The sequence below is a fragment of the Triturus cristatus genome, chromosome 12 (assembly GCF_964204655.1).
Source record: "Triturus cristatus chromosome 12, aTriCri1.1, whole genome shotgun sequence".
Lineage (NCBI taxonomy): Eukaryota > Metazoa > Chordata > Amphibia > Caudata > Salamandridae > Triturus > Triturus cristatus.
In genome coordinates this window covers 725,395,744-725,421,682 of record NC_140595.1, presented here as the reverse complement: position 1 = coordinate 725,421,682, position 25,939 = coordinate 725,395,744, and the positions used below count along the sequence as shown (strand labels likewise).

Sequence of the window (25,939 nt, the reverse complement as noted above, 5' to 3'; positions counted from 1 at the left end):
GTATTCATTGCTTCCTCATTCCTCATTCAGAGGCTGCGTCTCCTCAGTGGTTGATAGGCTGAAACCGTTTCCTGGCCGCCTGCTTGTGAAATGCCAGGAGTCAAAGTTCACACATTACACTTGCGGACCTGTGATGGGACACCAATGCAGAGAAACCCACCTGGCACAGACCTTCTATTCTGTCTATTAGACCTGCATCTTCCCTGCACCTTTCAAGCCATTTGTATGTGAAGCAAGAAAGAGTTAGAGAGTGATCCATCTACACTTTTATAGGGAGGATGTCGCCGTGAGCTCCTCCCAGCTAATCACACGAACAGCAGAAAAGCAAGATAAATACACAGTTGAGGGGTGGGCTGCATGGTTATGTTTTTGAGTAAATATTGAAACTGACCTCAGTGGCTCATTAGCAGAGCTGCGGCTAATGACTGGTGCCAAATCATGATGAAGCAAGCACCATGGCTCGTAGGGGACCCACAACACGCTTTTCTTAGCTCACTGAATTAAAGTATAAACTTCCGCCGTGTGTGTGTGGTAAAGGCTTGTTAATATGGTTCCTTTTCCAATTCAAGCCTGACAACAAGAGGCAGGAACCAGGTGGCTTCGGAAGCTCAGGAAAGTAGCCACCAACCACAGAGAAAGAGAGAACTGGCAGTATGAGAGGTGGAGAAAACAGAAGCGGGAGCAAGGAGCTCAAATGAGATTGATGGCGTTTAAATAGAGCGCGTAAAGGAACAGTTACACAGCTAAGAAATGGGAAAGACAGACTAGGGAAAAAAACACAGAAAGAGCCTGTAGATGAAATTCTCTTCCTGGGACAGCAGGTTAAGAGAAATTACACATGGGGAGGTTAAGCATGTAACACGGGGGAGAATAAAAAAGAAAATGCAGTTTTATGAAGTGTGTTTGCCAATCCAGCCAGCACTTTTGTTCTATTTCTCTCTTTGCGTCTTTTATTGGTAAAGTAACTTTCAAGTGCATGCGCAGGTATGAATGAGAGAGCAACGGTATAATAATTTGAAGCGTTTACACCAGTGCTAAAGTAGGAATGAGGTGTAGCAAAGACATGAAAGAGGTAGCGATAACAAATATGTGGAGAGGCAATAGTGACACAAAAATAAGCCACCTAATTATAAAACTGAAATGGAAGAAATACTAAAGGTTAACTTCTGAAATTGTAGCCGATAATAAAAAGATTTTCGTTGTTGGCAGGATTCGAACCTGCGCGGGGATACCCCAATGGATTTCGAGTTCATCTCCTTAACCACTCGGCCACAACAACTTGCTGTAAGCTGCCTACAAATATTTTGTTTGAAAGTTTTGAAGTTTTCCCACATCAAAGTACTGATATTCTGCAATGCGCTTTTTAAAAACAATGTTTTTTTCATCATGCACGTTCTGTCCTAAAAACAAAAATTGCATGAGTATATCTCTGGATCTGTAAAAGGATACGCTTGCATTCAAACTCCCTTGTGGCACTCAAGTTTTTTGGACCCTGTTGCACTCTGTTTTTGCGCTGCTTTTAGTCTACGACCCATATTACAGAAGTCAACCATCTCTGAGTATTTGGGACTCCTTTGTAAGTGCCTTATCTTTAATCCTTGAAAAGCTCTATAATAAAGGGGTCTGTCAAAGATTGCTTGAATGGAAGATAAAAGAAGGCCCACTTGTCTCACCAAATGCAGTAGAGAAACCTGATGTTTTACTCATGTTATCCTTAGTTCAGTTTTTGGTAGACCTGGCATCCTTAAGGTGGCCTACCAGCAACCTTTTTGCTTTTCACCTCACGTTTTGCTGTATCTTTATGTTGGCCTTAGCACTCTAATCACTTTATCACTACTGTGAGAAAGTGGCTCTGTATATACTGTTCCCAAATAGGTACAGTGTGCACAGAGTCCCCAGTCCCCAGAGGTTAGGCAGAGGCTAAAGTTAGATATAACCTTACTCTCTAAAGTGGTAGCTTGCCGAGCAGTAAGGCAGTATCAGAGTACAGTGTAAAACATTTGTTGTACACACTCAGTCAGCAAATGGTCTCACACACTCAAGAACTGAACTCTAGGCCATTGGTTTGCATACAAAAGATATTGTTGTTTTATTTTAGAACCAACAATAGGTATCAAAATATACTTTCTCAGAATGAGATGCTTTAGTTAAATACTTTGCAATAGGCAATTGACTTTTGCAGGTCATAGTTACAGTTTATTGCAATAGGCAACACAATTTGAATCACAATAATACATTGAGCTCAATGGGAATTTTAAGTTATATGCAATTAATTACTTTCAGGATTACTTTTCTAAATCCAGGACTGGATCACAGATTCAGTCCTGGGACAGTTCTTGGAAACAAGTGAGTAAATTCATTTTAGTTACTGTTGTGATTTTTAAGCAATATTTTGCTATTTTACAAGTTGACACTTAGAAACTTTTGCTGATCAAATTACCAATGTTATCCTATGGAAGGAAATTCACTTAGCAGGTAAGTGGGGTTATGGTTCCTTTTTCTAGGTCAGTGTTGGATCCTAGATCCAGCACTACTGTACCACCTGTAAGCAGGTGAGAAACTGCGTTTAAGTTATACAGGCGATTTTTAAGGAATATTTACATGTTTGCAAAATCGACACTTAGAAGAAATTTCACAGAAAAACAGTCAATGGTTTCCTATGGAAGAAAATTCAAGTTACGGGTAAAGTACGTTCTCGTTACTTTTGTAATCCAGTGCTGGGCTCCTAGGCTCAGTACTGGGACATCTATCTAAAACAGGTAAACAATTACGTTTTCACAGTTGGTACGATTTTTAAACAATATTTGTAAGTTTCAAAAATCGACACTTAGAAAATTTTCAGCAAAAAGCAGGCAATGATATCCCATGGAAGGAAATTCGAGTTACTGGTAAGTACGGTTAAAATTACATTTGAGAGTCAGTACTGAGCTCCAAGATGCAGCACTGAGGTCTCTCCTGATAACAGGTGAGTAAATCAGAATTCGTTGTTCAGCTGATTTTAGATGAATATTTTAAAGTTCCAAAACTCCACACCACTTAGAAGAATTTCCAAGTGAAACCACTCAATGTTAGCCTATGGAAGAAAAGTGAGTTATCGGCTTTTAGGTAAGTACTCGACTGGCAGAGTTATGGTTCTGGGCATAGACTCAGGGGTCTCCCAGGGGAGTCCCAGCCTACTTGCCAAGCCTTAAACTCCCCTTTTATTACATATAATTTACACCTAAGGTAGGCCCTAGGTAGTCCTAGGTGCATGATGCTATGTAAGTAAAAAATAAGATATGTACTTTGGTGGTTCGCGTGTCCTGTAAGTACCAAACAGTCTATTTCATTTTTCACTACTGTGAGGTCTACCCCTCTCTTAGGTTAGCTCTGTGTATTCCCCTATACTTTTTATTTGGTAATTCCATATCGGAGAGGAGTAGCTTTATTTATTTATTGAAAATCCTACTTACTGGTGAGGTTGGATTTAACTTTACTATTTTAGAAATGCCACTTTTAGAGAGTGAACATTTCTCTGCACTTACTGCTCTATTTGCCTGAAACCTGGCCCCAATACACGTCTGGATTGGGCTGGGTGACAGCAAAATGTGTGCCTTCCCTCTAGAGAGCCACAACACAGGTCACTCAACTGCACCTGGGGGGTGAGCTCCGCTCCCCCTCCACCCCCAATAGGTTCAAGAACGATAATTTATGTAAGTAAATACATTATAGCTACAGCTTATAATCATGCGAGTTTAAATCATTTGTTGTTAGATGGTTTAAATATTTGAAAGGATCTGTTTTTAATAGACATTTTACAAAAACCACTGGCACATTTGCTAATTCTGTAAAATTAACACCCAACTGCCGTGACATTGCCAACCACAATGCCGTAACTCGGATTCAAACCGAGGTTGCTGCGGCCACAACGCAGAGTACTAACCACTATACGATCACGGCGAGCTACTTGGGCTCAACGACATACAGTGACATGGAGAATTTATAATTCGGAACACTCAGGGCTATTCCTGTGATAGGCTGGATATATTCATTGCTTCCTCATTCCTCATTCAGAGGCTGCGTCTCCTCAGTGGTTGATAGGCTGAAACCGTTTCCTGGCCGCCTGCTTGTGAAATGCCAGGAGTCAAAGTTCACACATTACACTTGCGGACCTGTGATGGGACACCAATGCAGAGAAACCCACCTGGCACAGACCTTCTATTCTGTCTATTAGACCTGCATCTTCCCTGCATCTTTCAAGCCATTTGTATGTGAAGCAAGAAAGAGTTAGAGAGTGATCCATCTACACTTTTATAGGGAGGATGTCGCCGTGAGCTCCTCCCAGCTAATCACACGAACAGCAGAAAAGCAAGATAAATACACAGTTGAGGGGTGGGCTGCATGGTTATGTTTTTGAGTAAATATTGAAACTGACCTCAGTGGCTCATTAGCAGAGCTGCGGCTAATGACTGGTGCCAAATCATGATGAAGCAAGCACCATGGCTCGTAGGGGACCCACAACACGCTTTTCTTAGCTCACTGAATTAAAGTATAAACTTCCGCCGTGTGTGAGTGGTAAAGGCTTGTTAATATGGTTCCTTTTCCAATTCAAGTCTGACAACAAGAGGCAGGAACCACGTGGCTTCGGAAGCTCAGGAAAGTAGCCACCAACCACAGAGAAAGAGAGAACTGGCAGTATGAGAGGTGGAGAAAACAGAAGCGGGAGCAAGGAGCTCAAATGAGATTGATGGCGTTTAAATAGAGCGCGTAAAGGAACAGGTACACAGCTAAGAAATGGGAAAGACAGACTAGGGAAAAAAACACAGAAAGAGCCTGTAGATGAAATTCTCTTCCTGGGACAGGAGGTTAAGAGAAATTACACATGGGGAGGTTAAGCATGTAACACGGGGGAGAATAAAAAAGAAAATGCAGTTTTATGAAGTGTGTTTGCCAATCCAGCCAGCACTTTTGTTCTATTTCTCTCTTTGCGTCTTTTATTGGTAAAGTAACTTTCAAGTGCATGCGCAGGTATGAATGAGAGAGCAACGGTATAATAATTTGAAGCGTTTACACCAGTGCTAAAGTAGGAATGAGGTGTAGCAAAGACATGAAAGAGGTAGCGATAACAAATATGTGGAGAGGCAATAGTGACACAAAAATAAGCCACCTATTTATAAAACTGAAATGGAAGAAATACTAAAGGTTAACTTCTGAAATTGTAGCCGATAATAAAAAGATTTTCGTTGTTGGCAGGATTCGAACCTGCGCGGGGATACCCCAATGGATTTCGAGTCCATCGCCTTAACCACTCGGCCACAACAACTTGCTGTAAGCTGCCTACAAATATTTTGTTTGAAAGTTTTGAAGTTTTCCCACATCAAAGTACTGATATTCTGCAATGCGCTTTTTAAAAACAATGTTTTTTTCATCATGCACGTTCTGTCCTAAAAACAAAAATTGCATGAGTATATCTCTGGATCTGTAAAAGGATACGCTTGCATTCAAACTCCCTTGTGGCACTCAAGTTTTTTGGACCCTGTTGCACTCTGTTTTTGCGCTGCTTTTAGTCTACGACCCATATTACAGAAGTCAACCATCTCTGAGTATTTGGGACTCCTTTGTAAGTGCCTTATCTTTAATCCTTGAAAAGCTCTATAATAAAGGGGTCTGTCAAAGATTGCTTGAATGGAAGATAAAAGAAGGCCCACTTGTCTCACCAAATGCAGTAGAGAAACCTGATGTTTTACTCATGTTATCCTTAGTTCAGTTTTTGGTAGACCTGGCATCCTTAAGGTGGCCTACCAGCAACCTTTTTGCTTTTCACCTCACGTTTTGCTGTATCTTTATGTTGGCCTTAGCACTCTAATCACTTTATCACTACTGTGAGAAAGTGGCTCTGTATATACTGTTCCCAAATAGGTACAGTGTGCACAGAGTCCCCAGTCCCCAGAGGTTAGGCAGAGGCTAAAGTTAGATATAACCTTACTCTCTAAAGTGGTAGCTTGCCGAGGAGTAAGGCAGTATCAGAGTACAGTGTAAAACATTTGTTGTACACACTCAGTCAGCAAATGGTCTCACACACTCAAGAACTGAACTCTAGGCCATTGGTTTGCATACAAAAGATATTGTTGTTTTATTTTAGAACCAACAATAGGTATCAAAATATACTTTCTCAGAATGAGATGCTTTAGTTAAATACTTTGCAATAGGCAATTGACTTTTGCAGGTCATAGTTACAGTTTATTGCAATAGGCAACACAATTTGAATCACAATAATACATTGAGCTCAATGGGAATTTTAAGTTATATGCAATTAATTACTTTCAGGATTACTTTTCTAAATCCAGGACTGGATCCTAGATTCAGTCCTGGGACAGTTCTTGGAAACAAGTGAGTAAATTAGTTTCAGTTACTGTTGTGATTTTTAAGCAATATTTTGCTATTTTAAAAGTTGACACTTCGAAACTTTTGCTGATCAAATTACCAATGTTATCCTATGGAAGGAAATTCACTTAGCAGGTAAGTGGGGTTATGGTTACTTTTTCTAGGTCAGTGTTGGATCCTAGATCCAGCACTACTGTACCACCTGTAAGCAGTTGAGAAACTGCGTTTAAGTTATACAGGCGATTTTTAAGGAATATTTACATGTTTGCAAAATCGACACTTAGAAGAAATTTCACAGAAAAACAGTCAATGGTTTCCTATGGAAGAAAATTCAAGTTACGGGTAAAGTACGTTCTCGTTACTTTTGTAATCCAGTGCTGGGCTCCTAGGCTCAGTACTGGGACATCTATCTAAAACAGGTAAACAATTACGTTTTCACAGTTGGTACGATTTTTAAACAATATTTGTAAGTTTCAAAAATCGACACTTAGAAAATTTTCAGCAAAAAGCAGGCAATGATATCCCATGGAAGGAAATTCGAGTTACTGGTAAGTACGGTTAAAATTACATTTCAGAGTCAGTACTGAGCTCCAAGATGCAGCACTGAGGTCTCTCCTGATAACAGGTGAGTAAATCAGAATTCGTTGTTCGGCTGATTTTAGATGAATATTTTAAAGTTCTAAAACTCCACACCACTTAGAAGAATTTCCAAGTGAAACCACTCAATGTAAGCCTATGGAAGAAAAGTGAGTTATCGGCTTTTAGGTAAGTACTCGACTGGCAGAGTTATGGTTCTGGGCATAGACTCAGGGGTCTCCCAGGGGAGTCCCAGCCTACTTGCCAAGCCTTAAACTCCCCTTTTATTACATATAATTTACACCTAAGGTAGGCCCTAGGTAGTCCTAGGTGCATGATGCTATGTAAGTAAAAAATAAGATATGTACTTTGGTGGTTCGCGTGTCCTGTAAGTACCAAACAGTCTATTTCATTTTTCACTACTGTGAGGTCTACCCCTCTCATAGGTTAGCTCTGTGTATTCCCCTATACTTTTTATTTGGTAATTACATATCGGAGAGGAGTAGCTTTATTTATTTATTGAAAATCCTACTTACTGGTGAGGTTGGATTTAACTTTACTATTTTAGAAATGCCACTTTTAGAGAGTGAACATTTCTCTGCACTTACTGCTCTATTTGCCTGAAACCTGGCCCCAATACACGTCTGGATTGGGCTGGGTGACAGCAAAATTTGTGCCTTCCCTCTAGAGAGCCACAACACAGGTCACTCAACTGCACCTGGGGGGTGAGCTCCGCTCCCCCTCCACCCCCAATAGGTTCAAGAACGATAATTTATGTAAGTAAATACATTATAGCTACAGCTTATAATCATGCGAGTTTAAATCATTTGTTGTTAGATGGTTTAAATATTTGAAAGGATCTGTTTTTAATAGACATTTTACAAAAACCACTGGTACATTTGCTAATTCTGTAAAATTAACACCCAACTGCCGTGACATTGCCAACCACAATGCCGTGACTCGGATTCTAAACGAGGTTGCTGCGGCCACAACGCAGAGTACTAACCACTATACGATCACGGCGAGCTACTTGGGCTCAACGACATACAGTGACATGGAGAATTTATAATTCGGAACACTCAGGGCTGTTCCTGTGATAGGCTGGATGTATTCATTGCTTCCTCATTCCTCATTCAGAGGCTGCGTCTCCTCAGTGGTAGATAGGCTGAAACCGTTTCCTGGCCGCCTGCTTGTGAAATGCCAGGAGTCAAAGATCACACATTCCACTTACGGACCTGTGATGGGACACCAATGCAGAGAAACCCACCTGGCACAGACCTTCTATTCTGTCTCTTAGACCTGCATCTTCCCTGCACCTTTCAAGCCATTTGTATGTGAAGCAAGAAAGAGTTAGAGAGTGATCCATCTACACTTTTATAGGGAGGATGTCGCCGTGAGCTCCTCCCAGCTAATCACACGAACAGCAGAAAAGCAAGATAAATACACAGTTGAGGGGTGGGCTGCATAGTTATATTTTTGAGTAAATATTGAAACTGACCTCAGTGGCTCATTAGCAGAGCTGCGGCTAATGACTGGTGCCAAATCATGATGAAGCAAGCACCATGGCTCGTAGGGGACCCACAACACGCTTTTCTTAGCTCACTGAATTAAAGTATAAACTTCCGCCGTGTGTGAGTGGTAAAGGCTTGTTAATATGGTTCCTTTTCCAATTCAAGTCTGACAACAAGAGGCAGGAACCAGGTGGCTTCGGAAGCTCAGGAAAGTAGCCACCAACCACAGAGAAAGAGAGAACTGGCAGTATGAGAGGTGGAGAAAACAGAAGCGGGAGCAAGGAGCTCAAATGAGATTGATGGCGTTTAAATAGAGCGCGTAAAGGAACAGTTACACAGCTAAGAAATGGGAAAGACAGACTAGGGAAAAAAACACAGAAAGGGCCTGTAGATGAAATTCTCTTCCTGGGACAGCAGGTTAAGAGAAATTACACATGGGGAGGTTAAGCATGTAACACGGGGGAGAATAAAAAAGAAAATGCAGTTTTATGAAGTGTGTTTGCCAATCCAGCCAGCACTTTTGTTCTATTTCTCTCTTTGCGTCTTTTATTGGTAAAGTAACTTTCAAGTGCATGCGCAGGTATGAATGAGAGAGCAACGGTATAATAATTTGAAGCGTTTACACCAGTGCTAAAGTAGGAATGAGGTGTAGCAAAGACATGAAAGAGGTAGCGATAACAAATATGTGGAGAGGCAATAGTGACACAAAAATAAGCCACCTATTTATAAAACTGAAATGGAAGAAATACTAAAGGTTAACTTCTGAAATTGTAGCCGATAATAAAAAGATTCTCGTTGTTGGCAGGATTCGAACCTGCGCGGGGATACCCCAATGGATTTCAAGTCCATCGCCTTAACCACTCAGCCACAACAACTTGCTGTAAGCTGCCTACAAATATTTTGTTTGAAAGTTTTGAAGTTTTCCCACATCAAAGTACTGATATTCTGCAATGCGCCTTTTAAAAACAATGTTTTTTTCATCATGCACGTTCTGTCCTAAAAACAAAAATTGCATGAGTATATCTCTGGATCTGTAAAAGGATACGCTTGCATTCAAACTCCCTTGTGGCACTCAAGTTTTTTGGACCCTGTTGCACTCTGTTTTTGCGCTGCTTTTAGTCTACGACCCATATTACAGAAGTCAACCATCTCTGAGTATTTGGGACTCCTTTGTAAGTGCCTTATCTTTAATCCTTGAAAAGCTCTATAATAAAGGGGTCTGTCAAAGATTGCTTGAATGGAAGATAAAAGAAGGCCCACTTGTCTCACCAAATGCAGTAGAGAAACCTGATGTTTTACTCATGTTATCCTTAGTTCAGTTTTTGGTAGACCTGGCATCCTTAAGGTGGCCTACCAGCAACCTTTTTGCTTTTCACCTCACGTTTTGCTGTATCTTTATGTTGGCCTTAGCACTCTAATCACTTTATCACTACTGTGAGAAAGTGGCTCTGTATATACTGTTCCCAAATAGGTACAGTGTGCACAGAGTCCCCAGTCCCCAGAGGTTAGGCAGAGGCTAAAGTTAGATATAACCTTACTCTCTAAAGTGGTAGCTTGCCGAGCAGTAAGGCAGTATCAGAGTACAGTGTAAAACATTTGTTGTACACACTCAGTCAGCAAATGGTCTCACACACTCAAGAACTGAACTCTAGGCCATTGGTTTGCATACAAAAGATATTGTTGTTTTATTTTAGAACCAACAATAGGTATCAAAATATACTTTCTCAGAATGAGATGCTTTAGTTAAATACTTTGCAATAGGCAATTGACTTTTGCAGGTCATCGTTACAGTTTATTGCAATAGGCAACACAATTTGAATCACAATAATACATTGAGCTCAATGGGAATTTTAAGTTATATGCAATTAATTACTTTCAGGATTACTTTTCTAAATCCAGGACTGGATCCTAGATTCAGTCCTGGGACAGTTCTTGGAAACAAGTGAGTAAATTCGTTTTAGTTACTGTTGTGATTTTTAAGCAATATTTTGCTATTTTAAAAGTTGACACTTAGAAACTTTTGCTGATCAAATTACCAATGTTATCCTATGGAAGGAAATTCACTTAGCAGGTAAGTGGGGTTATGGTTACTTTTTCTAGGTCAGTGTTGGATCCTAGATCCAGCACTACTGTACCACCTGTAAGCAGTTGAGAAACTGCGTTTAAGTTATACAGGCGATTTTTAAGGAATATTTACATGTTTGCAAAATCGACACTTAGAAGAAATTTCACAGAAAAACAGTCAATGGTTTCCTATGGAAGAAAATTCAAGTTACGGGTAAAGTACGTTCTCGTTACTTTTGTAATCCAGTGCTGGGCTCCTAGGCTCAGTACTGGGACATCTATCTAAAACAGGTAAACAATTACGTTTTCACAGTTGGTACGATTTTTAAACAATATTTGTAAGTTTCAAAAATCGACACTTAGAAAATTTTCAGCAAAAAGCAGGCAATGATATCCCATGGAAGGAAATTCGAGTTACTGGTAAGTACGGTTAAAATTCCATTTCAGAGTCAGTACTGAGCTCCAAGATGCAGCACTGAGGTCTCTCCTGATAACAGGTGAGTAAATCAGAATTCGTTGTTCGGCTGATTTTAGATGAATATTTTAAAGTTCTAAAACTCCACACCACTTAGAAGAATTTCCAAGTGAAACCACTCAATGTAAGCCTATGGAAGAAAAGTGAGTTATCGGCTTTTAGGTAAGTACTCGACTGGCAGAGTTATGGTTCTGGGCATAGACTCAGGGGTCTCCCAGGGGAGTCCCAGCCTACTTGCCAAGCCTTAAACTCCCCTTTTATTACATATAATTTGCACCTAAGGTAGGCCCTAGGTAGTCCTAGGTGCATGATGCTATGTAAGTAAAAAATAAGATATGTACTTTGGTGGTTCGCGTGTCCTGTAAGTACCAAACAGTCTATTTCATTTTTCACTACTGTGAGGTCTACCCCTCTCATAGGTTAGCTCTGTGTATTCCCCTATACTTTTTATTTGGTAATTACATATCGGAGAGGAGTAGCTTTATTTATTTATTGAAAATCCTACTTACTGGTGAGGTTGGATTTAACTTTACTATTTTAGAAATGCCACTTTTAGAGAGTGAACATTTCTCTGCACTTACTGCTCTATTTGCCTGAAACCTGGCCCCAATACACGTCTGGATTGGGCTGGGTGACAGCAAAATTTGTGCCTTCCCTCTAGAGAGCCACAACACAGGTCACTCAACTGCACCTGGGGGGTGAGCTCCGCTCCCCCTCCACCCCCAATAGGTTCAAGAACGATAATTTATGTAAGTAAATACATTATAGCTACAGCTTATAATCATGCGAGTTTAAATCATTTGTTGTTAGATGGTTTAAATATTTGAAAGGATCTGTTTTTAATAGACATTTTACAAAAACCACTGGTACATTTGCTAATTCTGTAAAATTAACACCCAACTGCCGTGACATTGCCAACCACAATGCCGTGACTCGGATTCTAAACGAGGTTGCTGCGGCCACAACGCAGAGTACTAACCACTATACGATCACGGCGAGCTACTTGGGCTCAACGACATACAGTGACATGGAGAATTTATAATTCGGAACACTCAGGGCTGTTCCTGTGATAGGCTGGATGTATTCATTGCTTCCTCATTCCTCATTCAGAGGCTGCGTCTCCTCAGTGGTAGATAGGCTGAAACCGTTTCCTGGCCGCCTGCTTGTGAAATGCCAGGAGTCAAAGATCACACATTCCACTTACGGACCTGTGATGGGACACCAATGCAGAGAAACCCACCTGGCACAGACCTTCTATTCTGTCTCTTAGACCTGCATCTTCCCTGCACCTTTCAAGCCATTTGTATGTGAAGCAAGAAAGAGTTAGAGAGTGATCCATCTACACTTTTATAGGGAGGATGTCGCCGTGTGCTCCTCCCAGCTAATCACACGAACAGCAGAAAAGCAAGATAAATACACAGTTGAGGGGTGGGCTGCATAGTTATATTTTTGAGTAAATATTGAAACTGACCTCAGTGGCTCATTAGCAGAGCTGCGGCTAATGACTGGTGCCAAATCATGATGAAGCAAGCACCATGGCTCGTAGGGGACCCACAACACGCTTTTCTTAGCTCACTGAATTAAAGTATAAACTTCCGCCGTGTGTGAGTGGTAAAGGCTTGTTAATATGGTTCCTTTTCCAATTCAAGTCTGACAACAAGAGGCAGGAACCACGTGGCTTCGGAAGCTCAGGAAAGTAGCCACCAACCACAGAGAAAGAGAGAACTGGCAGTATGAGAGGTGGAGAAAACAGAAGCGGGAGCAAGGAGCTCAAATGAGATTGATGGCGTTTAAATAGAGCGCGTAAAGGAACAGTTACACAGCTAAGAAATGGGAAAGACAGACTAGGGAAAAAAACACAGAAAGGGCCTGTAGATGAAATTCTCTTCCTGGGACAGCAGGTTAAGAGAAATTACACATGGGGAGGTTAAGCATGTAACACGGGGGAGAATAAAAAAGAAAATGCAGTTTTATGAAGTGTGTTTGCCAATCCAGCCAGCACTTTTGTTCTATTTCTCTCTTTGCGTCTTTTATTGGTAAAGTAACTTTCAAGTGCATGCGCAGGTATGAATGAGAGAGCAACGGTATAATAATTTGAAGCGTTTACACCAGTGCTAAAGTAGGAATGAGGTGTAGCAAAGACATGAAAGAGGTAGCGATAACAAATATGTGGAGAGGCAATAGTGACACAAAAATAAGCCACCTATTTATAAAACTGAAATGGAAGAAATACTAAAGGTTAACTTCTGAAATTGTAGCCGATAATAAAAAGATTCTCGTTGTTGGCAGGATTCGAACCTGCGCGGGGATACCCCAATGGATTTCAAGTCCATCGCCTTAACCACTCAGCCACAACAACTTGCTGTAAGCTGCCTACAAATATTTTGTTTGAAAGTTTTGAAGTTTTCCCACATCAAAGTACTGATATTCTGCAATGCGCCTTTTAAAAACAATGTTTTTTTCATCATGCACGTTCTGTCCTAAAAACAAAAATTGCATGAGTATATCTCTGGATCTGTAAAAGGATACGCTTGCATTCAAACTCCCTTGTGGCACTCAAGTTTTTTGGACCCTGTTGCACTCTGTTTTTGCGCTGCTTTTAGTCTACGACCCATATTACAGAAGTCAACCATCTCTGAGTATTTGGGACTCCTTTGTAAGTGCCTTATCTTTAATCCTTGAAAAGCTCTATAATAAAGGGGTCTGTCAAAGATTGCTTGAATGGAAGATAAAAGAAGGCCCACTTGTCTCACCAAATGCAGTAGAGAAACCTGATGTTTTACTCATGTTATCCTTAGTTCAGTTTTTGGTAGACCTGGCATCCTTAAGGTGGCCTACCAGCAACCTTTTTGCTTTTCACCTCACGTTTTGCTGTATCTTTATGTTGGCCTTAGCACTCTAATCACTTTATCACTACTGTGAGAAAGTGGCTCTGTATATACTGTTCCCAAATAGGTACAGTGTGCACAGAGTCCCCAGTCCCCAGAGGTTAGGCAGAGGCTAAAGTTAGATATAACCTTACTCTCTAAAGTGGCAGCTTGCCGAGCAGTAAGGCAGTATCAGAGTACAGTGTAAAACATTTGTTGTACACACTCAGTCAGCAAATGGTCTCACACACTCAAGAACTGAACTCTAGGCCATTGGTTTGCATACAAAAGATATTGTTGTTTTATTTTAGAACCAACAATAGGTATCAAAATATACTTTCTCAGAATGAGATGCTTTAGTTAAATACTTTGCAATAGGCAATTGACTTTTGCAGGTCATCGTTACAGTTTATTGCAATAGGCAACACAATTTGAATCACAATAATACATTGAGCTCAATGGGAATTTTAAGTTATATGCAATTAATTACTTTCAGGATTACTTTTCTAAATCCAGGACTGGATCCTAGATTCAGTCCTGGGACAGTTCTTGGAAACAAGTGAGTAAATTCGTTTTAGTTACTGTTGTGATTTTTAAGCAATATTTTGCTATTTTAAAAGTTGACACTTCGAAACTTTTGCTGATCAAATTACCAATGTTATCCTATTGAAGGAAATTCACTTAGCAGGTAAGTGGGGTTATGGTTACTTTTTCTAGGTCAGTGTTGGATCCTAGATCCAGCACTACTGTACCACCTGTAAGCAGTTGAGAAACTGCGTTTAAGTTATACAGGCGATTTTTAAGGAATATTTACATGTTTGCAAAATCGACACTTAGAAGAAATTTCACAGAAAAACAGTCAATGGTTTCCTATGGAAGAAAATTCAAGTTACGGGTAAAGTACGTTCTCGTTACTTTTGTAATCCAGTGCTGGGCTCCTAGGCTCAGTACTGGGACATCTATCTAAAACAGGTAAACAATTACGTTTTCACAGTTGGTACGATTTTTAAAGAATATTTGTAAGTTTCAAAAATCGACACTTAGAAAATTTTCAGCAAAAAGCAGGCAATGATATCCCATGGAAGGAAATTCGAGTTACTGGTAAATACGGTTAAAATTACATTTCAGGGTCAGTACTGAGCTCCAAGATGCAGCACTGAGGTCTCTCCTGATAACAGGTGAGTAAATCAGAATTCGTTGTTCGGCTGATTTTAGATGAATATTTTAAAGTTCCAAAACTCCACACCACTTAGAAGAATTTCCAAGTGAAACCACTCAATGTTAGCCTATGGAAGAAAAGTGAGTTATCGGCTTTTAGGTAAGTACTCGACTGGCAGAGTTATGGTTCTGGGCATAGACTCAGGGGTCTCCCAGGGGAGTCCCAGCCTACTTGCCAAGCCTTAAACTCCCCTTTTATTACATATAATTTACACCTAAGGTAGGCCCTAGGTAGTCCTAGGTGCATGATGCTATGTAAGTAAAAAATAAGATATGTACTTTGGTGGTTCGCGTGTCCTGTAAGTACCAAACAGTCTATTTCATTTTTCACTACTGTGAGGTCTACCCCTCTCATAGGTTAGCTCTGTGTATTCCCCTATACTTTTTATTTGGTAATTCCATATCGGAGAGGAGTAGCTTTATTTATTTATTGAAAATCCTACTTACTGGTGAGGTTGGATTTAACTTTACTATTTTAGAAATGCCACTTTTAGAGAGTGAACATTTCTCTGCACTTACTGCTCTATTTGCCTGAAACCTGGCCCCAATACACGTCTGGATTGGGCTGGGTGACAGCAAAATTTGTGCCTTCCCTCTAGAGAGCCACAACACAGGTCACTCAACTGCACCTGGGGGGTGAGCTCCGCTCCCCCTCCACCCCCAATAGGTTCAAGAACGATAATTTATGTAAGTAAATACATTATAGCTACAGCTTATAATCATGCGAGTTTAAATCATTTGTTGTTAGATGGTTTAAATATTTAAAAGGATCTGTTTTTAATAGACATTTTACAAAAACAACTGGTACATTTGCTAATTCTGTAAAATTAACACCCAACTGCCGTGACATTGCCAACCACAATGCCGTGACTCGGATTCGAACCGAGGTTGCTGCGGCCACAACGCAGAGTACTAACCACTATACGATCACGGCGAGCTACTTGGGCTCAACGACATACAGTGACATGGAGAATTTATAATTCGGAACACTCAGGGCTGTTCCTGTGATAGGCTGGATGTATTCATTGCTTCCTCATTCCTCATTCAGAGGCTGCGTCTCCTCAGTGGTTGATAGGCTGAAACCGTTTCCTGGCCGCCTGCTTGTGAAATGCCAGGAGTCAAAGATCACACATTACACTTGCGGACCTGTGATGGGACACCAATGCAGAGAAACCCACCTGGCACAGACCTTCTATTCTGTCTATTAGACATGCATCTTCCCTGCATCTTTCAAGCCATTTGTATGTGAAGCAAGAAAGAGTTAGAGAGTGATCCATCTACACTTTTATAGGGAGGATGTCGCCGTGAGCTCCTCCCAGCTAATCACACGAACAGCAGAAAAGCAAGATAAATACACAGTTGAGGGGTGGGCTGCATGGTTATGTTTTTGAGTAAATATTGAAACTGACCTCAGTGGCTCATTAGCAGAGCTGCGGCTAATGACTGGTGCCAAATCATGATGAAGCAAGCACCATGGCTCGTAGGGGACCCACAACACGCTTTTCTTAGCTCACTGAATTAAAGTGTAAACTTCCGCCGTGTGTGAGTGGTAAAGGCTTGTTAATATGGTTCCTTTTCCAATTCAAGTCTGACAACAAGAGGCAGGAACCACGTGGCTTCGGAAGCTCAGGAAAGTAGCCACCAACCACAGAGAAAGAGAGAACTGGCAGTATGAGAGGTGGAGAAAACAGAAGCGGGAGTAAGGAGCTCAAATGAGATTGATGGCGTTTAAATAGAGCGCGTAAAGGAACAGTTACACAGCTAAGAAATGGGAAAGACAGACTAGGGAAAAAAACACAGAAAGAGCCTGTAGATGAAATTCTCTTCCTGGGACAGGAGGTTAAGAGAAATTACACATGGGGAGGTTAAGCATGTAACACGGGGGAGAATAAAAAAGAAAATGCAGTTTTATGAAGTGTGTTTGCCAATCCAGCCAGCACTTTTGTTCTATTTCTCTCTTTGCGTCTTTTATTGGTAAAGTAACTTTCAAGTGCATGCGCAGGTATGAATGAGAGAGCAACGGTATAATAATTTGAAGCGTTTACACCAGTGCTAAAGTAGGAATGAGGTGTAGCAAAGACATGAAAGAGGTAGCGATAACAAATATGTGGAGAGGCAATAGTGACACAAAAATAAGCCACCTATTTATAAAACTGAAATGGAAGAAATACTAAAGGTTAACTTCTGAAATTGTAGCCGATAATAAAAAGATTTTCGTTGTTGGCAGGATTCGAACCTGCGCGGGGATACCCCAATGGATTTCGAGTTCATCTCCTTAACCACTCGGCCACAACAACTTGCTGTAAGCTGCCTACAAATATTTTGTTTGAAAGTTTTGAAGTTTTCCCACATCAAAGTACTGATATTCTGCAATGCGCTTTTTAAAAACAATGTTTTTTTCATCATGCACGTTCTGTCCTAAAAACAAAAATTGCATGAGTATATCTCTGGATCTGTAAAATGATACGCTTGCATTCAAACTCCCTTGTGGCACTCAAGTTTTTTGGACCCTGTTGCACTCTGTTTTTGCGCTGCTTTTAGTCTACGACCCATATTACAGAAGTCAACCATCTCTGAGTATTTGGGACTCCTTTGTAAGTGCCTTATCTTTAATCCTTGAAAAGCTCTATAATAAAGGGGTCTGTCAAAGATTGCTTGAATGGAAGATAAAAGAAGGCCCACTTGTCTCACCAAATGCAGTAGAGAAACCTGATGTTTTACTCATGTTATCCTTAGTTCAGTTTTTGGTAGACCTGGCATCCTTAAGGTGGCCTACCAGCAACCTTTTTGCTTTTCACCTCACGTTTTGCTGTATCTTTATGTTGGCCTTAGCACTCTAATCACTTTATCACTACTGTGAGAAAGTGGCTCTGTATATACTGTTCCCAAATAGGTACAGTGTGCACAGAGTCCCCAGTCCCCAGAGGTTAGGCAGAGGCTAAAGTTAGATATAACCTTACTCTCTAAAGTGGTAGCTTGCCGAGCAGTAAGGCAGTATCAGAGTACAGTGTAAAACATTTGTTGTACACACTCAGTCAGCAAATGGTCTCACACACTCAAGAACTGAACTCTAGGCCATTGGTTTGCATACAAAAGATATTGTTGTTTTATTTTAGAACCAACAATAGGTATCAAAATATACTTTCTCAGAATGAGATGCTTTAGTTAAATACTTTGCAATAGGCAATTGACTTTTGCAGGTCATCGTTACAGTTTATTGCAATAGGCAACACAATTTGAATCACAATAATACATTGAGCTCAATGGGAATTTTAAGTTATATGCAATTAATTACTTTCAGGATTACTTTTCTAAATCCAGGACTGGATCCTAGATTCAGTCCTGGGACAGTTCTTGGAAACAAGTGAGTAAATTCGTTTTAGTTACTGTTGTGATTTTTAAGCAATATTTTGCTATTTTAAAAGTTGACACTTCGAAACTTTTGCTGATCAAATTACCAATGTTATCCTATGGAAGGAAATTCACTTAGCAGGTAAGTGGGGTTATGGTTACTTTTTCTAGGTCAGTGTTGGATCCTAGATCCAGCACTACTGTACCACCTGTAAGCAGTTGAGAAACTGCGTTTAAGTTATACAGGCGATTTTTAAGGAATATTTACATGTTTGCAAAATCGACACTTAGAAGAAATTTCACAGAAAAACAGTCAATGGTTTCCTATGGAAGAAAATTCAAGTTACGGGTAAAGTACGTTCTCGTTACTTTTGTAATCCAGTGCTGGGCTCCTAGGCTCAGTACTGGGACATCTATCTAAAACAGGTAAACAATTACGTTTTCACAGTTGGTACGATTTTTAAAGAATATTTGTAAGTTTGAAAAATCGACACTTAGAAAATTTTCAGCAAAAAGCAGGCAATGATATCCCATGGAAGGAAATTCGAGTTACTGGTAAGTACGGTTAAAATTACATTTCAGGGTCAGTACTGAGCTCCAAGATGCAGCACTGAGGTCTCTCCTGATAACAGGTGAGTAAATCAGAATTCGTTGTTCGGCTGATTTTAGATGAATATTTTAAAGTTCCAAAACTCCACACCACTTAGAAGAATTTCCAAGTGAAACCACTCAATGTTAGCCTATGGAAGAAAAGTGAGTTATCGGCTTTTAGGTAAGTACTCGACTGGCAGAGTTATGGTTCTGGGCATAGACTCAGGGGTCTCCCAGGGGAGTCCCAGCCTACTTGCCAAGCCTTAAACTCCCCTTTTATTACATATAATTTACACCTAAGGTAGGCCCTAGGTAGTCCTAGGTGCATGATGCTATGTAAGTAAAAAATAAGATATGTACTTTGGTGGTTCGCGTGTCCTGTAAGTACCAAACAGTCTATTTCATTTTTCACTACTGTGAGGTCTACCCCTCTCGTAGGTTAGCTCTGTGTATTCCCCTATGCTTTTTATTTGGTAATTCCATATCGGAGAGGAGTAGCTTTATTTATTTATTGAAAATCCTACTTACTGGTGAGGTTGGATTTAACTTTACTATTTTAGAAATGCCACTTTTAGAGAGTGAACATTTCTCTGCACTTACTGCTCTATTTGCCTGAAACCTGGCCCCAATACACGTCTGGATTGGGCTGGGTGACAGCAAAATGTGTGCCTTCCCTCTAGAGAGCCACAACACAGGTCACTCAACTGCACCTGGGGGGTGAGCTCCGCTCCCCCTCCACCCCCAATAGGTTCAAGAACGATAATTTATGTAAGTAAATACATTATAGCTACAGCTTATAATCATGCGAGTTTAAATCATTTGTTGTTAGATGGTTTAAATATTTAAAAGGATCTGTTTTTAATAGACATTTTACAAAAACAACTGGTACATTTGCTAATTCTGTAAAATTAACACCCAACTGCCGTGACATTGCCAACCACAATGCCGTGACTCGGATTCGAACCGAGGTTGCTGCGGCCACAACGCAGAGTACTAACCACTATACGATCACGGCGAGCTACTTGGGCTCAACGACATACAGTGACATGGAGAATTTATAATTCGGAACACTCAGGGCTGTTCCTGTGATAGGCTGGATGTATTCATTGCTTCCTCATTCCTCATTCAGAGGCTGCGTCTCCTCAGTGGTTGATAGGCTGAAACCGTTTCCTGGCCGCCTGCTTGTGAAATGCCAGGAGTCAAAGATCACACATTACACTTGCGGACCTGTGATGGGACACCAATGCAGAGAAACCCACCTGGCACAGACCTTCTATTCTGTCTATTAGACATGCATCTTCCCTGCATCTTTCAAGCCATTTGTATGTGAAGCAAGAAAGAGTTAGAGAGTGATCCATCTACACTTTTATAGGGAGGATGTCGCCGTGAGCTCCTCCCAGCTAATCACACGAACAGCAGAAAAGCAAGATAAATACACAGTTGAGGGGTGGGCTGCATGGTTATGTTTTTGAGTAAATATTGAAACTGACCTCAGTGGCTCATTAGCAGAGCTGCGGCTAATGACTGGTGCCAAATCATGATGAAGCAAGCACCATGGCTCGTAGGGGACCCACAACACGCTTTTCTTAGCTCACTGAATTAAAGTATAAACTTCCGCCGTGTGTGAGTGGTAAAGGCTTGTTAATATGGTTCCTTTTCCAATTCAAGTCTGACAACAAGAGGCAGGAACCACGTGGCTTCGGAAGCTCAGGAAAGTAGCCACCAACCACAGAGAAAGAGAGAACTGGCAGTATGAGAGGTGGAGAAAACAGAAGCGGGAGCAAGGAGCTCAAATTAGATTGATGGCGTTTAAATAGAGCGCGTAAAGGAACAGGTACACAGCTAAGAAATGGGAAAGACAGATTAGGGAAAAAAACACAGAAAGAGCCTGTAGATGAAATTCTCTTCCTGGGACAGGAGGTTAAGAGAAATTACACATGGGGAGGTTAAGCATGTAACACGGGGGAGAATAAAAAAGAAAATGCAGTTTTATGAAGTGTGTTTGCCAATCCAGCCAGCACTTTTGTTCTATTTCTCTCTTTGCGTCTTTTATTGGTAAAGTAACTTTCAAGTGCATGCGCAGGTATGAATGAGAGAGCAACGGTATAATAATTTGAAGCGTTTACACCAGTGCTAAAGTAGGAATGAGGTGTAGCAAAGACATGAAAGAGGTAGCGATAACAAATATGTGGAGAGGCAATAGTGACACAAAAATAAGCCACCTATTTATAAAACTGAAATGGAAGAAATACTAAAGGTTAACTTCTGAAATTGTAGCCGATAATAAAAAGATTTTCGTTGTTGGCAGGATTCGAACCTGCGCGGGGATACCCCAATGGATTTCGAGTCCATCGCCTTAACCACTCGGCCACAACAACTTGCTGTAAGCTGCCTACAAATATTTTGTTTGAAAGTTTTGAAGTTTTCCCACATCAAAGTACTGATATTCTGCAATGCGCTTTTTAAAAACAATGTTTTTTTCATCATGCACGTTCTGTCCTAAAAACAAAAATTGCATGAGTATATCTCTGGATCTGTAAAAGGATACGCTTGCATTCAAACTCCCTTGTGGCACTCAAGTTTTTTGGACCCTGTTGCACTCTGTTTTTGCGCTGCTTTTAGTCTACGACCCATATTACAGAAGTCAACCATCTCTGAGTATTTGGGACTCCTTTGTAAGTGCCTTATCTTTAATCCTTGAAAAGCTCTATAATAAAGGGGTCTGTCAAAGATTGCTTGAATGGAAGATAAAAGAAGGCCCACTTGTCTCACCAAATGCAGTAGAGAAACCTGATGTTTTACTCATGGTATCCTTAGTTCAGTTTTTGGTAGACCTGGCATCCTTAAGGTGGCCTACCAGCAACCTTTTTGCTTTTCACCTCACGTTTTGCTGTATCTTTATGTTGGCCTTAGCACTCTAATCACTTTATCACTACTGTGAGAAAGTGGCTCTGTATATACTGTTCCCAAATAGGTACAGTGTGCACAGAGTCCCCAGTCCCCAGAGGTTAGGCAGAGGCTAAAGTTAGATATAACCTTACTCTCTAAAGTGGTAGCTTGCCGAGCAGTAAGGCAGTATCAGAGTACAGTGTAAAACATTTGTTGTACACACTCAGTCAGCAAATGGTCTCACACACTCAAGAACTGAACTCTAGGCCATTGGTTTGCATACAAAAGATATTGTTGTTTTATTTTAGAACCAACAATAGGTATCAAAATATACTTTCTCAGAATGAGATGCTTTAGTTAAATACTTTGCAATAGGCAATTGACTTTTGCAGGTCATAGTTACAGTTTATTGCAATAGGCAACACAATTTGAATCACAATAATACATTGAGCTCAATGGGAATTTTAAGTTATATGCAATTAATTACTTTCAGGATTACTTTTCTAAATCCAGGACTGGATCCTAGATTCAGTCCTGGGACAGTTCTTGGAAACAAGTGAGTAAATTCATTTTAGTTACTGTTGTGATTTTTAAGCAATATTTTGCTATTTTACAAGTTGACACTTAGAAACTTTTGCTGATCAAATTACCAATGTTATCCTATGGAAGGAAATTCACTTAGCAGGTAAGTGGGGTTATGGTTCCTTTTTCTAGGTCAGTGTTGGATCCTAGATCCAGCACTACTGTACCACCTGTAAGCAGGTGAGAAACTGCGTTTAAGTTATACAGGCGATTTTTAAGGAATATTTACATGTTTGCAAAATCGACACTTAGAAGAAATTTCACAGAAAAACAGTCAATGGTTTCCTATAGAAGAAAATTCAAGTTACGGGTAAAGTACGTTCTCGTTACTTTTGTAATCCAGTCCTGGGCTCCTAGGCTCAGTACTGGGACATCTATCTAAAACAGGTAAACAATTACGTTTTCACAGTTGGTACGATTTTTAAACAATATTTGTAAGTTTCAAAAATCGACACTTAGAAAATTTTCAGCAAATTCGAGTTACTGGTAAGTACGGTTAAAATTACATTTGAGAGTCAGTACTGAGCTCCAAGATGCAGCACTGAGGTCTCTCCTGATAACAGGTGAGTAAATCAGAATTCGTTGTTCGGCTGATTTTAGATGAATATTTTAAAGTTCCAAAACTCCACACCACTTAGAAGAATTTCCAAGTGAAACCACTCAATGTTAGCCTATGGAAGAAAAGTGAGTTATCGGCTTTTAGGTAAGTACTCGACTGGCAGAGTTATGGTTCTGGGCATAGACTCAGGGGTCTCCCAGGGGAGTCCCAGCCTACTTGCCAAGCCTTAAACTCCCCTTTTATTACATATAATTTACACCTAAGGTAGGCCCTAGGTAGTCCTAGGTGCATGATGCTATGTAAGTAAAAAATAAGATATGTACTTTGGTGGTTCGCGTGTCCTGTAAGTACCAAACAGTCTATTTCATTTTTCACTACTGTGAGGTCTACCCCTCTCATAGGTTAGCTCTGTGTATTCCCCTATACTTTTTATTTGGTAATTCCATATCGGAGAGGAGTAGCTTTATTTATTTATTGAAAATCCTACTTACTGGTGAGGTTGGATTTATCTTTACTATTTTAGAAATGCCGCTTTTAGAGAGTGAACATTTCTCTGCACTTACTGCTCTATTTGCCTGAAACCTGGCCCCAATACACGTCTGGATTGGGCTGGGTGACAGCAAAATTTGTGCCTTCCCTCTAGAGAGCCACAACACAGGTCACTCAACTGCACCTGGGGGGTGAGCTCCGCTCCCCCTCCACCCCCAATAGGTTCAAGAACGATAATTTATGTAAGTAAATACATTATAGCTACAGCTTATAATCATGCGAGTTTAAATCATTTGTTGTTAGATGGTTTAAATATTTGAAAGGATCTGTTTTTAATAGACATTTTACAAAAACCACTGGCACATTTGCTAATTCTGTAAAATTAACACCCAACTGCCGTGACATTGCCAACCACAATGCCGTAACTCGGATTCAAACCAAGGTTGCTGCGGCCACAACGCAGAGTACTAACCACTATACGATCACGGCGAGCTACTTGGGCTCAACGACATACAGTGACATGGAGAATTTATAATTCGGAACACTCAGGGCTATTCCTGTGATAGGCTGGATATATTCATTGCTTCCTCATTCCTCATTCAGAGGCTGCGTCTCCTCAGTGGTTGATAGGCTGAAACCGTTTCCTGGCCGCCTGCTTGTGAAATGCCAGGAGTCAAAGTTCACACATTACACTTGCGGACCTGTGATGGGACACCAATGCAGAGAAACCCACCTGGCACAGACCTTCTATTCTGTCTATTAGACCTGCATCTTCCCTGCATCTTTCAAGCCATTTGTATGTGAAGCAAGAAAGAGTTAGAGAGTGATCCATCTACACTTTTATAGGGAGGATGTCGCCGTGAGCTCCTCCCAGCTAATCACACGAACAGCAGAAAAGCAAGATAAATACACAGTTGAGGGGTGGGCTGCATGGTTATGTTTTTGAGTAAATATTGAAACTGACCTCAGTGGCTCATTAGCAGAGCTGCGGCTAATGACTGGTGCCAAATCATGATGAAGCAAGCACCATGGCTCGTAGGGGACCCACAACACGCTTTTCTTAGCTCACTGAATTAAAGTATAAACTTCCGCCGTGTGTGAGTGGTAAAGGCTTGTTAATATGGTTCCTTTTCCAATTCAAGTCTGACAACAAGAGGCAGGAACCACGTGGCTTCGGAAGCTCAGGAAAGTAGCCACCAACCACAGAGAAAGAGAGAACTGGCAGTATGAGAGGTGGAGAAAACAGAAGCTGGAGCAAGGAGCTCAAATGAGATTGATGGCGTTTAAATAGAGCGCGTAAAGGAACAGGTACACAGCTAAGAAATGGGAAAGACAGACTAGGGAAAAAAACACAGAAAGAGCCTGTAGATGAAATTCTCTTCCTGGGACAGGAGGTTAAGAGAAATTACACATGGGGAGGTTAAGCATGTAACACGGGGGAGAATAAAAAAGAAAATGCAGTTTTATGAAGTGTGTTTGCCAATCCAGCCAGCACTTTTGTTCTATTTCTCTCTTTGCGTCTTTTATTGGTAAAGTAACTTTCAAGTGCATGCGCAGGTATGAATGAGAGAGCAACGGTATAATAATTTGAAGCGTTTACACCAGTGCTAAAGTAGGAATGAGGTGTAGCAAAGACATGAAAGAGGTAGCGATAACAAATATGTGGAGAGGCAATAGTGACACAAAAATAAGCCACCTATTTATAAAACTGAAATGGAAGAAATACTAAAGGTTAACTTCTGAAATTGTAGCCGATAATAAAAAGATTTTCGTTGTTGGCAGGATTCGAACCTGCGCGGGGATACCCCAATGGATTTCGAGTCCATCGCCTTAACCACTCGGCCCCAACAACTTGCTGTAAGCTGCCTACAAATATTTTGTTTGAAAGTTTTGAAGTTTTCCCACATCAAAGTACTGATATTCTGCAATGCGCTTTTTAAAAACAATGTTTTTTTCATCATGCACGTTCTGTCCTAAAAACAAAAATTGCATGAGTATATCTCTGGATCTGTAAAAGGATACGCTTGCATTCAAACTCCCTTGTGGCACTCAAGTTTTTTGGACCCTGTTGCACTCTGTTTTTGCGCTGCTTTTAGTCTACGACCCATATTACAGAAGTCAACCATCTCTGAGTATTTGGGACTCCTTTGTAAGTGCCTTATCTTTAATCCTTGAAAAGCTCTATAATAAAGGGGTCTGTCAAAGATTGCTTGAATGGAAGATAAAAGAAGGCCCACTTGTCTCACCAAATGCATTAGAGAAACCTGATGTTTTACTCATGTTATCCTTAGTTCAGTTTTTGTTAGACCTGGCATCCTTAAGGTGGCCTACCAGCAACCTTTTTGCTTTTCACCTCAAGTTTTGCTGTATCTTTATATTGGCCTTAGGACTCTAATCACTTTAT

The 25,939-nt window shown here is 40.6% G+C and overlaps 9 non-coding genes across 9 annotated transcripts; all 9 read right to left on the bottom strand.

Annotated features, from left to right (window-relative positions):
• Positions 1–1,197: 1,197 nt before the first annotated feature.
• Positions 1,198–1,279, bottom strand: TRNAS-CGA (transfer RNA serine (anticodon CGA)). Its single transcript has one exon. It is a non-coding gene; the product is annotated as a tRNA-Ser (tRNA).
• Positions 1,280–5,220: 3,941 nt separating this feature from the next.
• Positions 5,221–5,302, bottom strand: TRNAS-CGA (transfer RNA serine (anticodon CGA)). The gene has a single exon. It is a non-coding gene; the product is annotated as a tRNA-Ser (tRNA).
• Positions 5,303–9,243: 3,941 nt separating this feature from the next.
• TRNAS-UGA (transfer RNA serine (anticodon UGA)) lies at positions 9,244–9,325 on the bottom strand. The gene has a single exon. It is a non-coding gene; the product is annotated as a tRNA-Ser (tRNA).
• A 3,941-nt stretch (positions 9,326–13,266) lies between these two features.
• TRNAS-UGA (transfer RNA serine (anticodon UGA)) lies at positions 13,267–13,348 on the bottom strand. The gene has a single exon. It is a non-coding gene; the product is annotated as a tRNA-Ser (tRNA).
• A 2,588-nt stretch (positions 13,349–15,936) lies between these two features.
• TRNAH-GUG (transfer RNA histidin (anticodon GUG)) lies at positions 15,937–16,008 on the bottom strand. Its single transcript has one exon. It is a non-coding gene; the product is annotated as a tRNA-His (tRNA).
• Positions 16,009–17,289: 1,281 nt separating this feature from the next.
• On the bottom strand, positions 17,290–17,371 carry TRNAS-CGA (transfer RNA serine (anticodon CGA)). Its single transcript has one exon. It is a non-coding gene; the product is annotated as a tRNA-Ser (tRNA).
• A 2,588-nt stretch (positions 17,372–19,959) lies between these two features.
• Positions 19,960–20,031, bottom strand: TRNAH-GUG (transfer RNA histidin (anticodon GUG)). Its single transcript has one exon. It is a non-coding gene; the product is annotated as a tRNA-His (tRNA).
• A 1,281-nt stretch (positions 20,032–21,312) lies between these two features.
• On the bottom strand, positions 21,313–21,394 carry TRNAS-CGA (transfer RNA serine (anticodon CGA)). Its single transcript has one exon. It is a non-coding gene; the product is annotated as a tRNA-Ser (tRNA).
• Positions 21,395–25,305: 3,911 nt separating this feature from the next.
• Positions 25,306–25,387, bottom strand: TRNAS-CGA (transfer RNA serine (anticodon CGA)). Its single transcript has one exon. It is a non-coding gene; the product is annotated as a tRNA-Ser (tRNA).
• Positions 25,388–25,939: the final 552 nt, after the last annotated feature.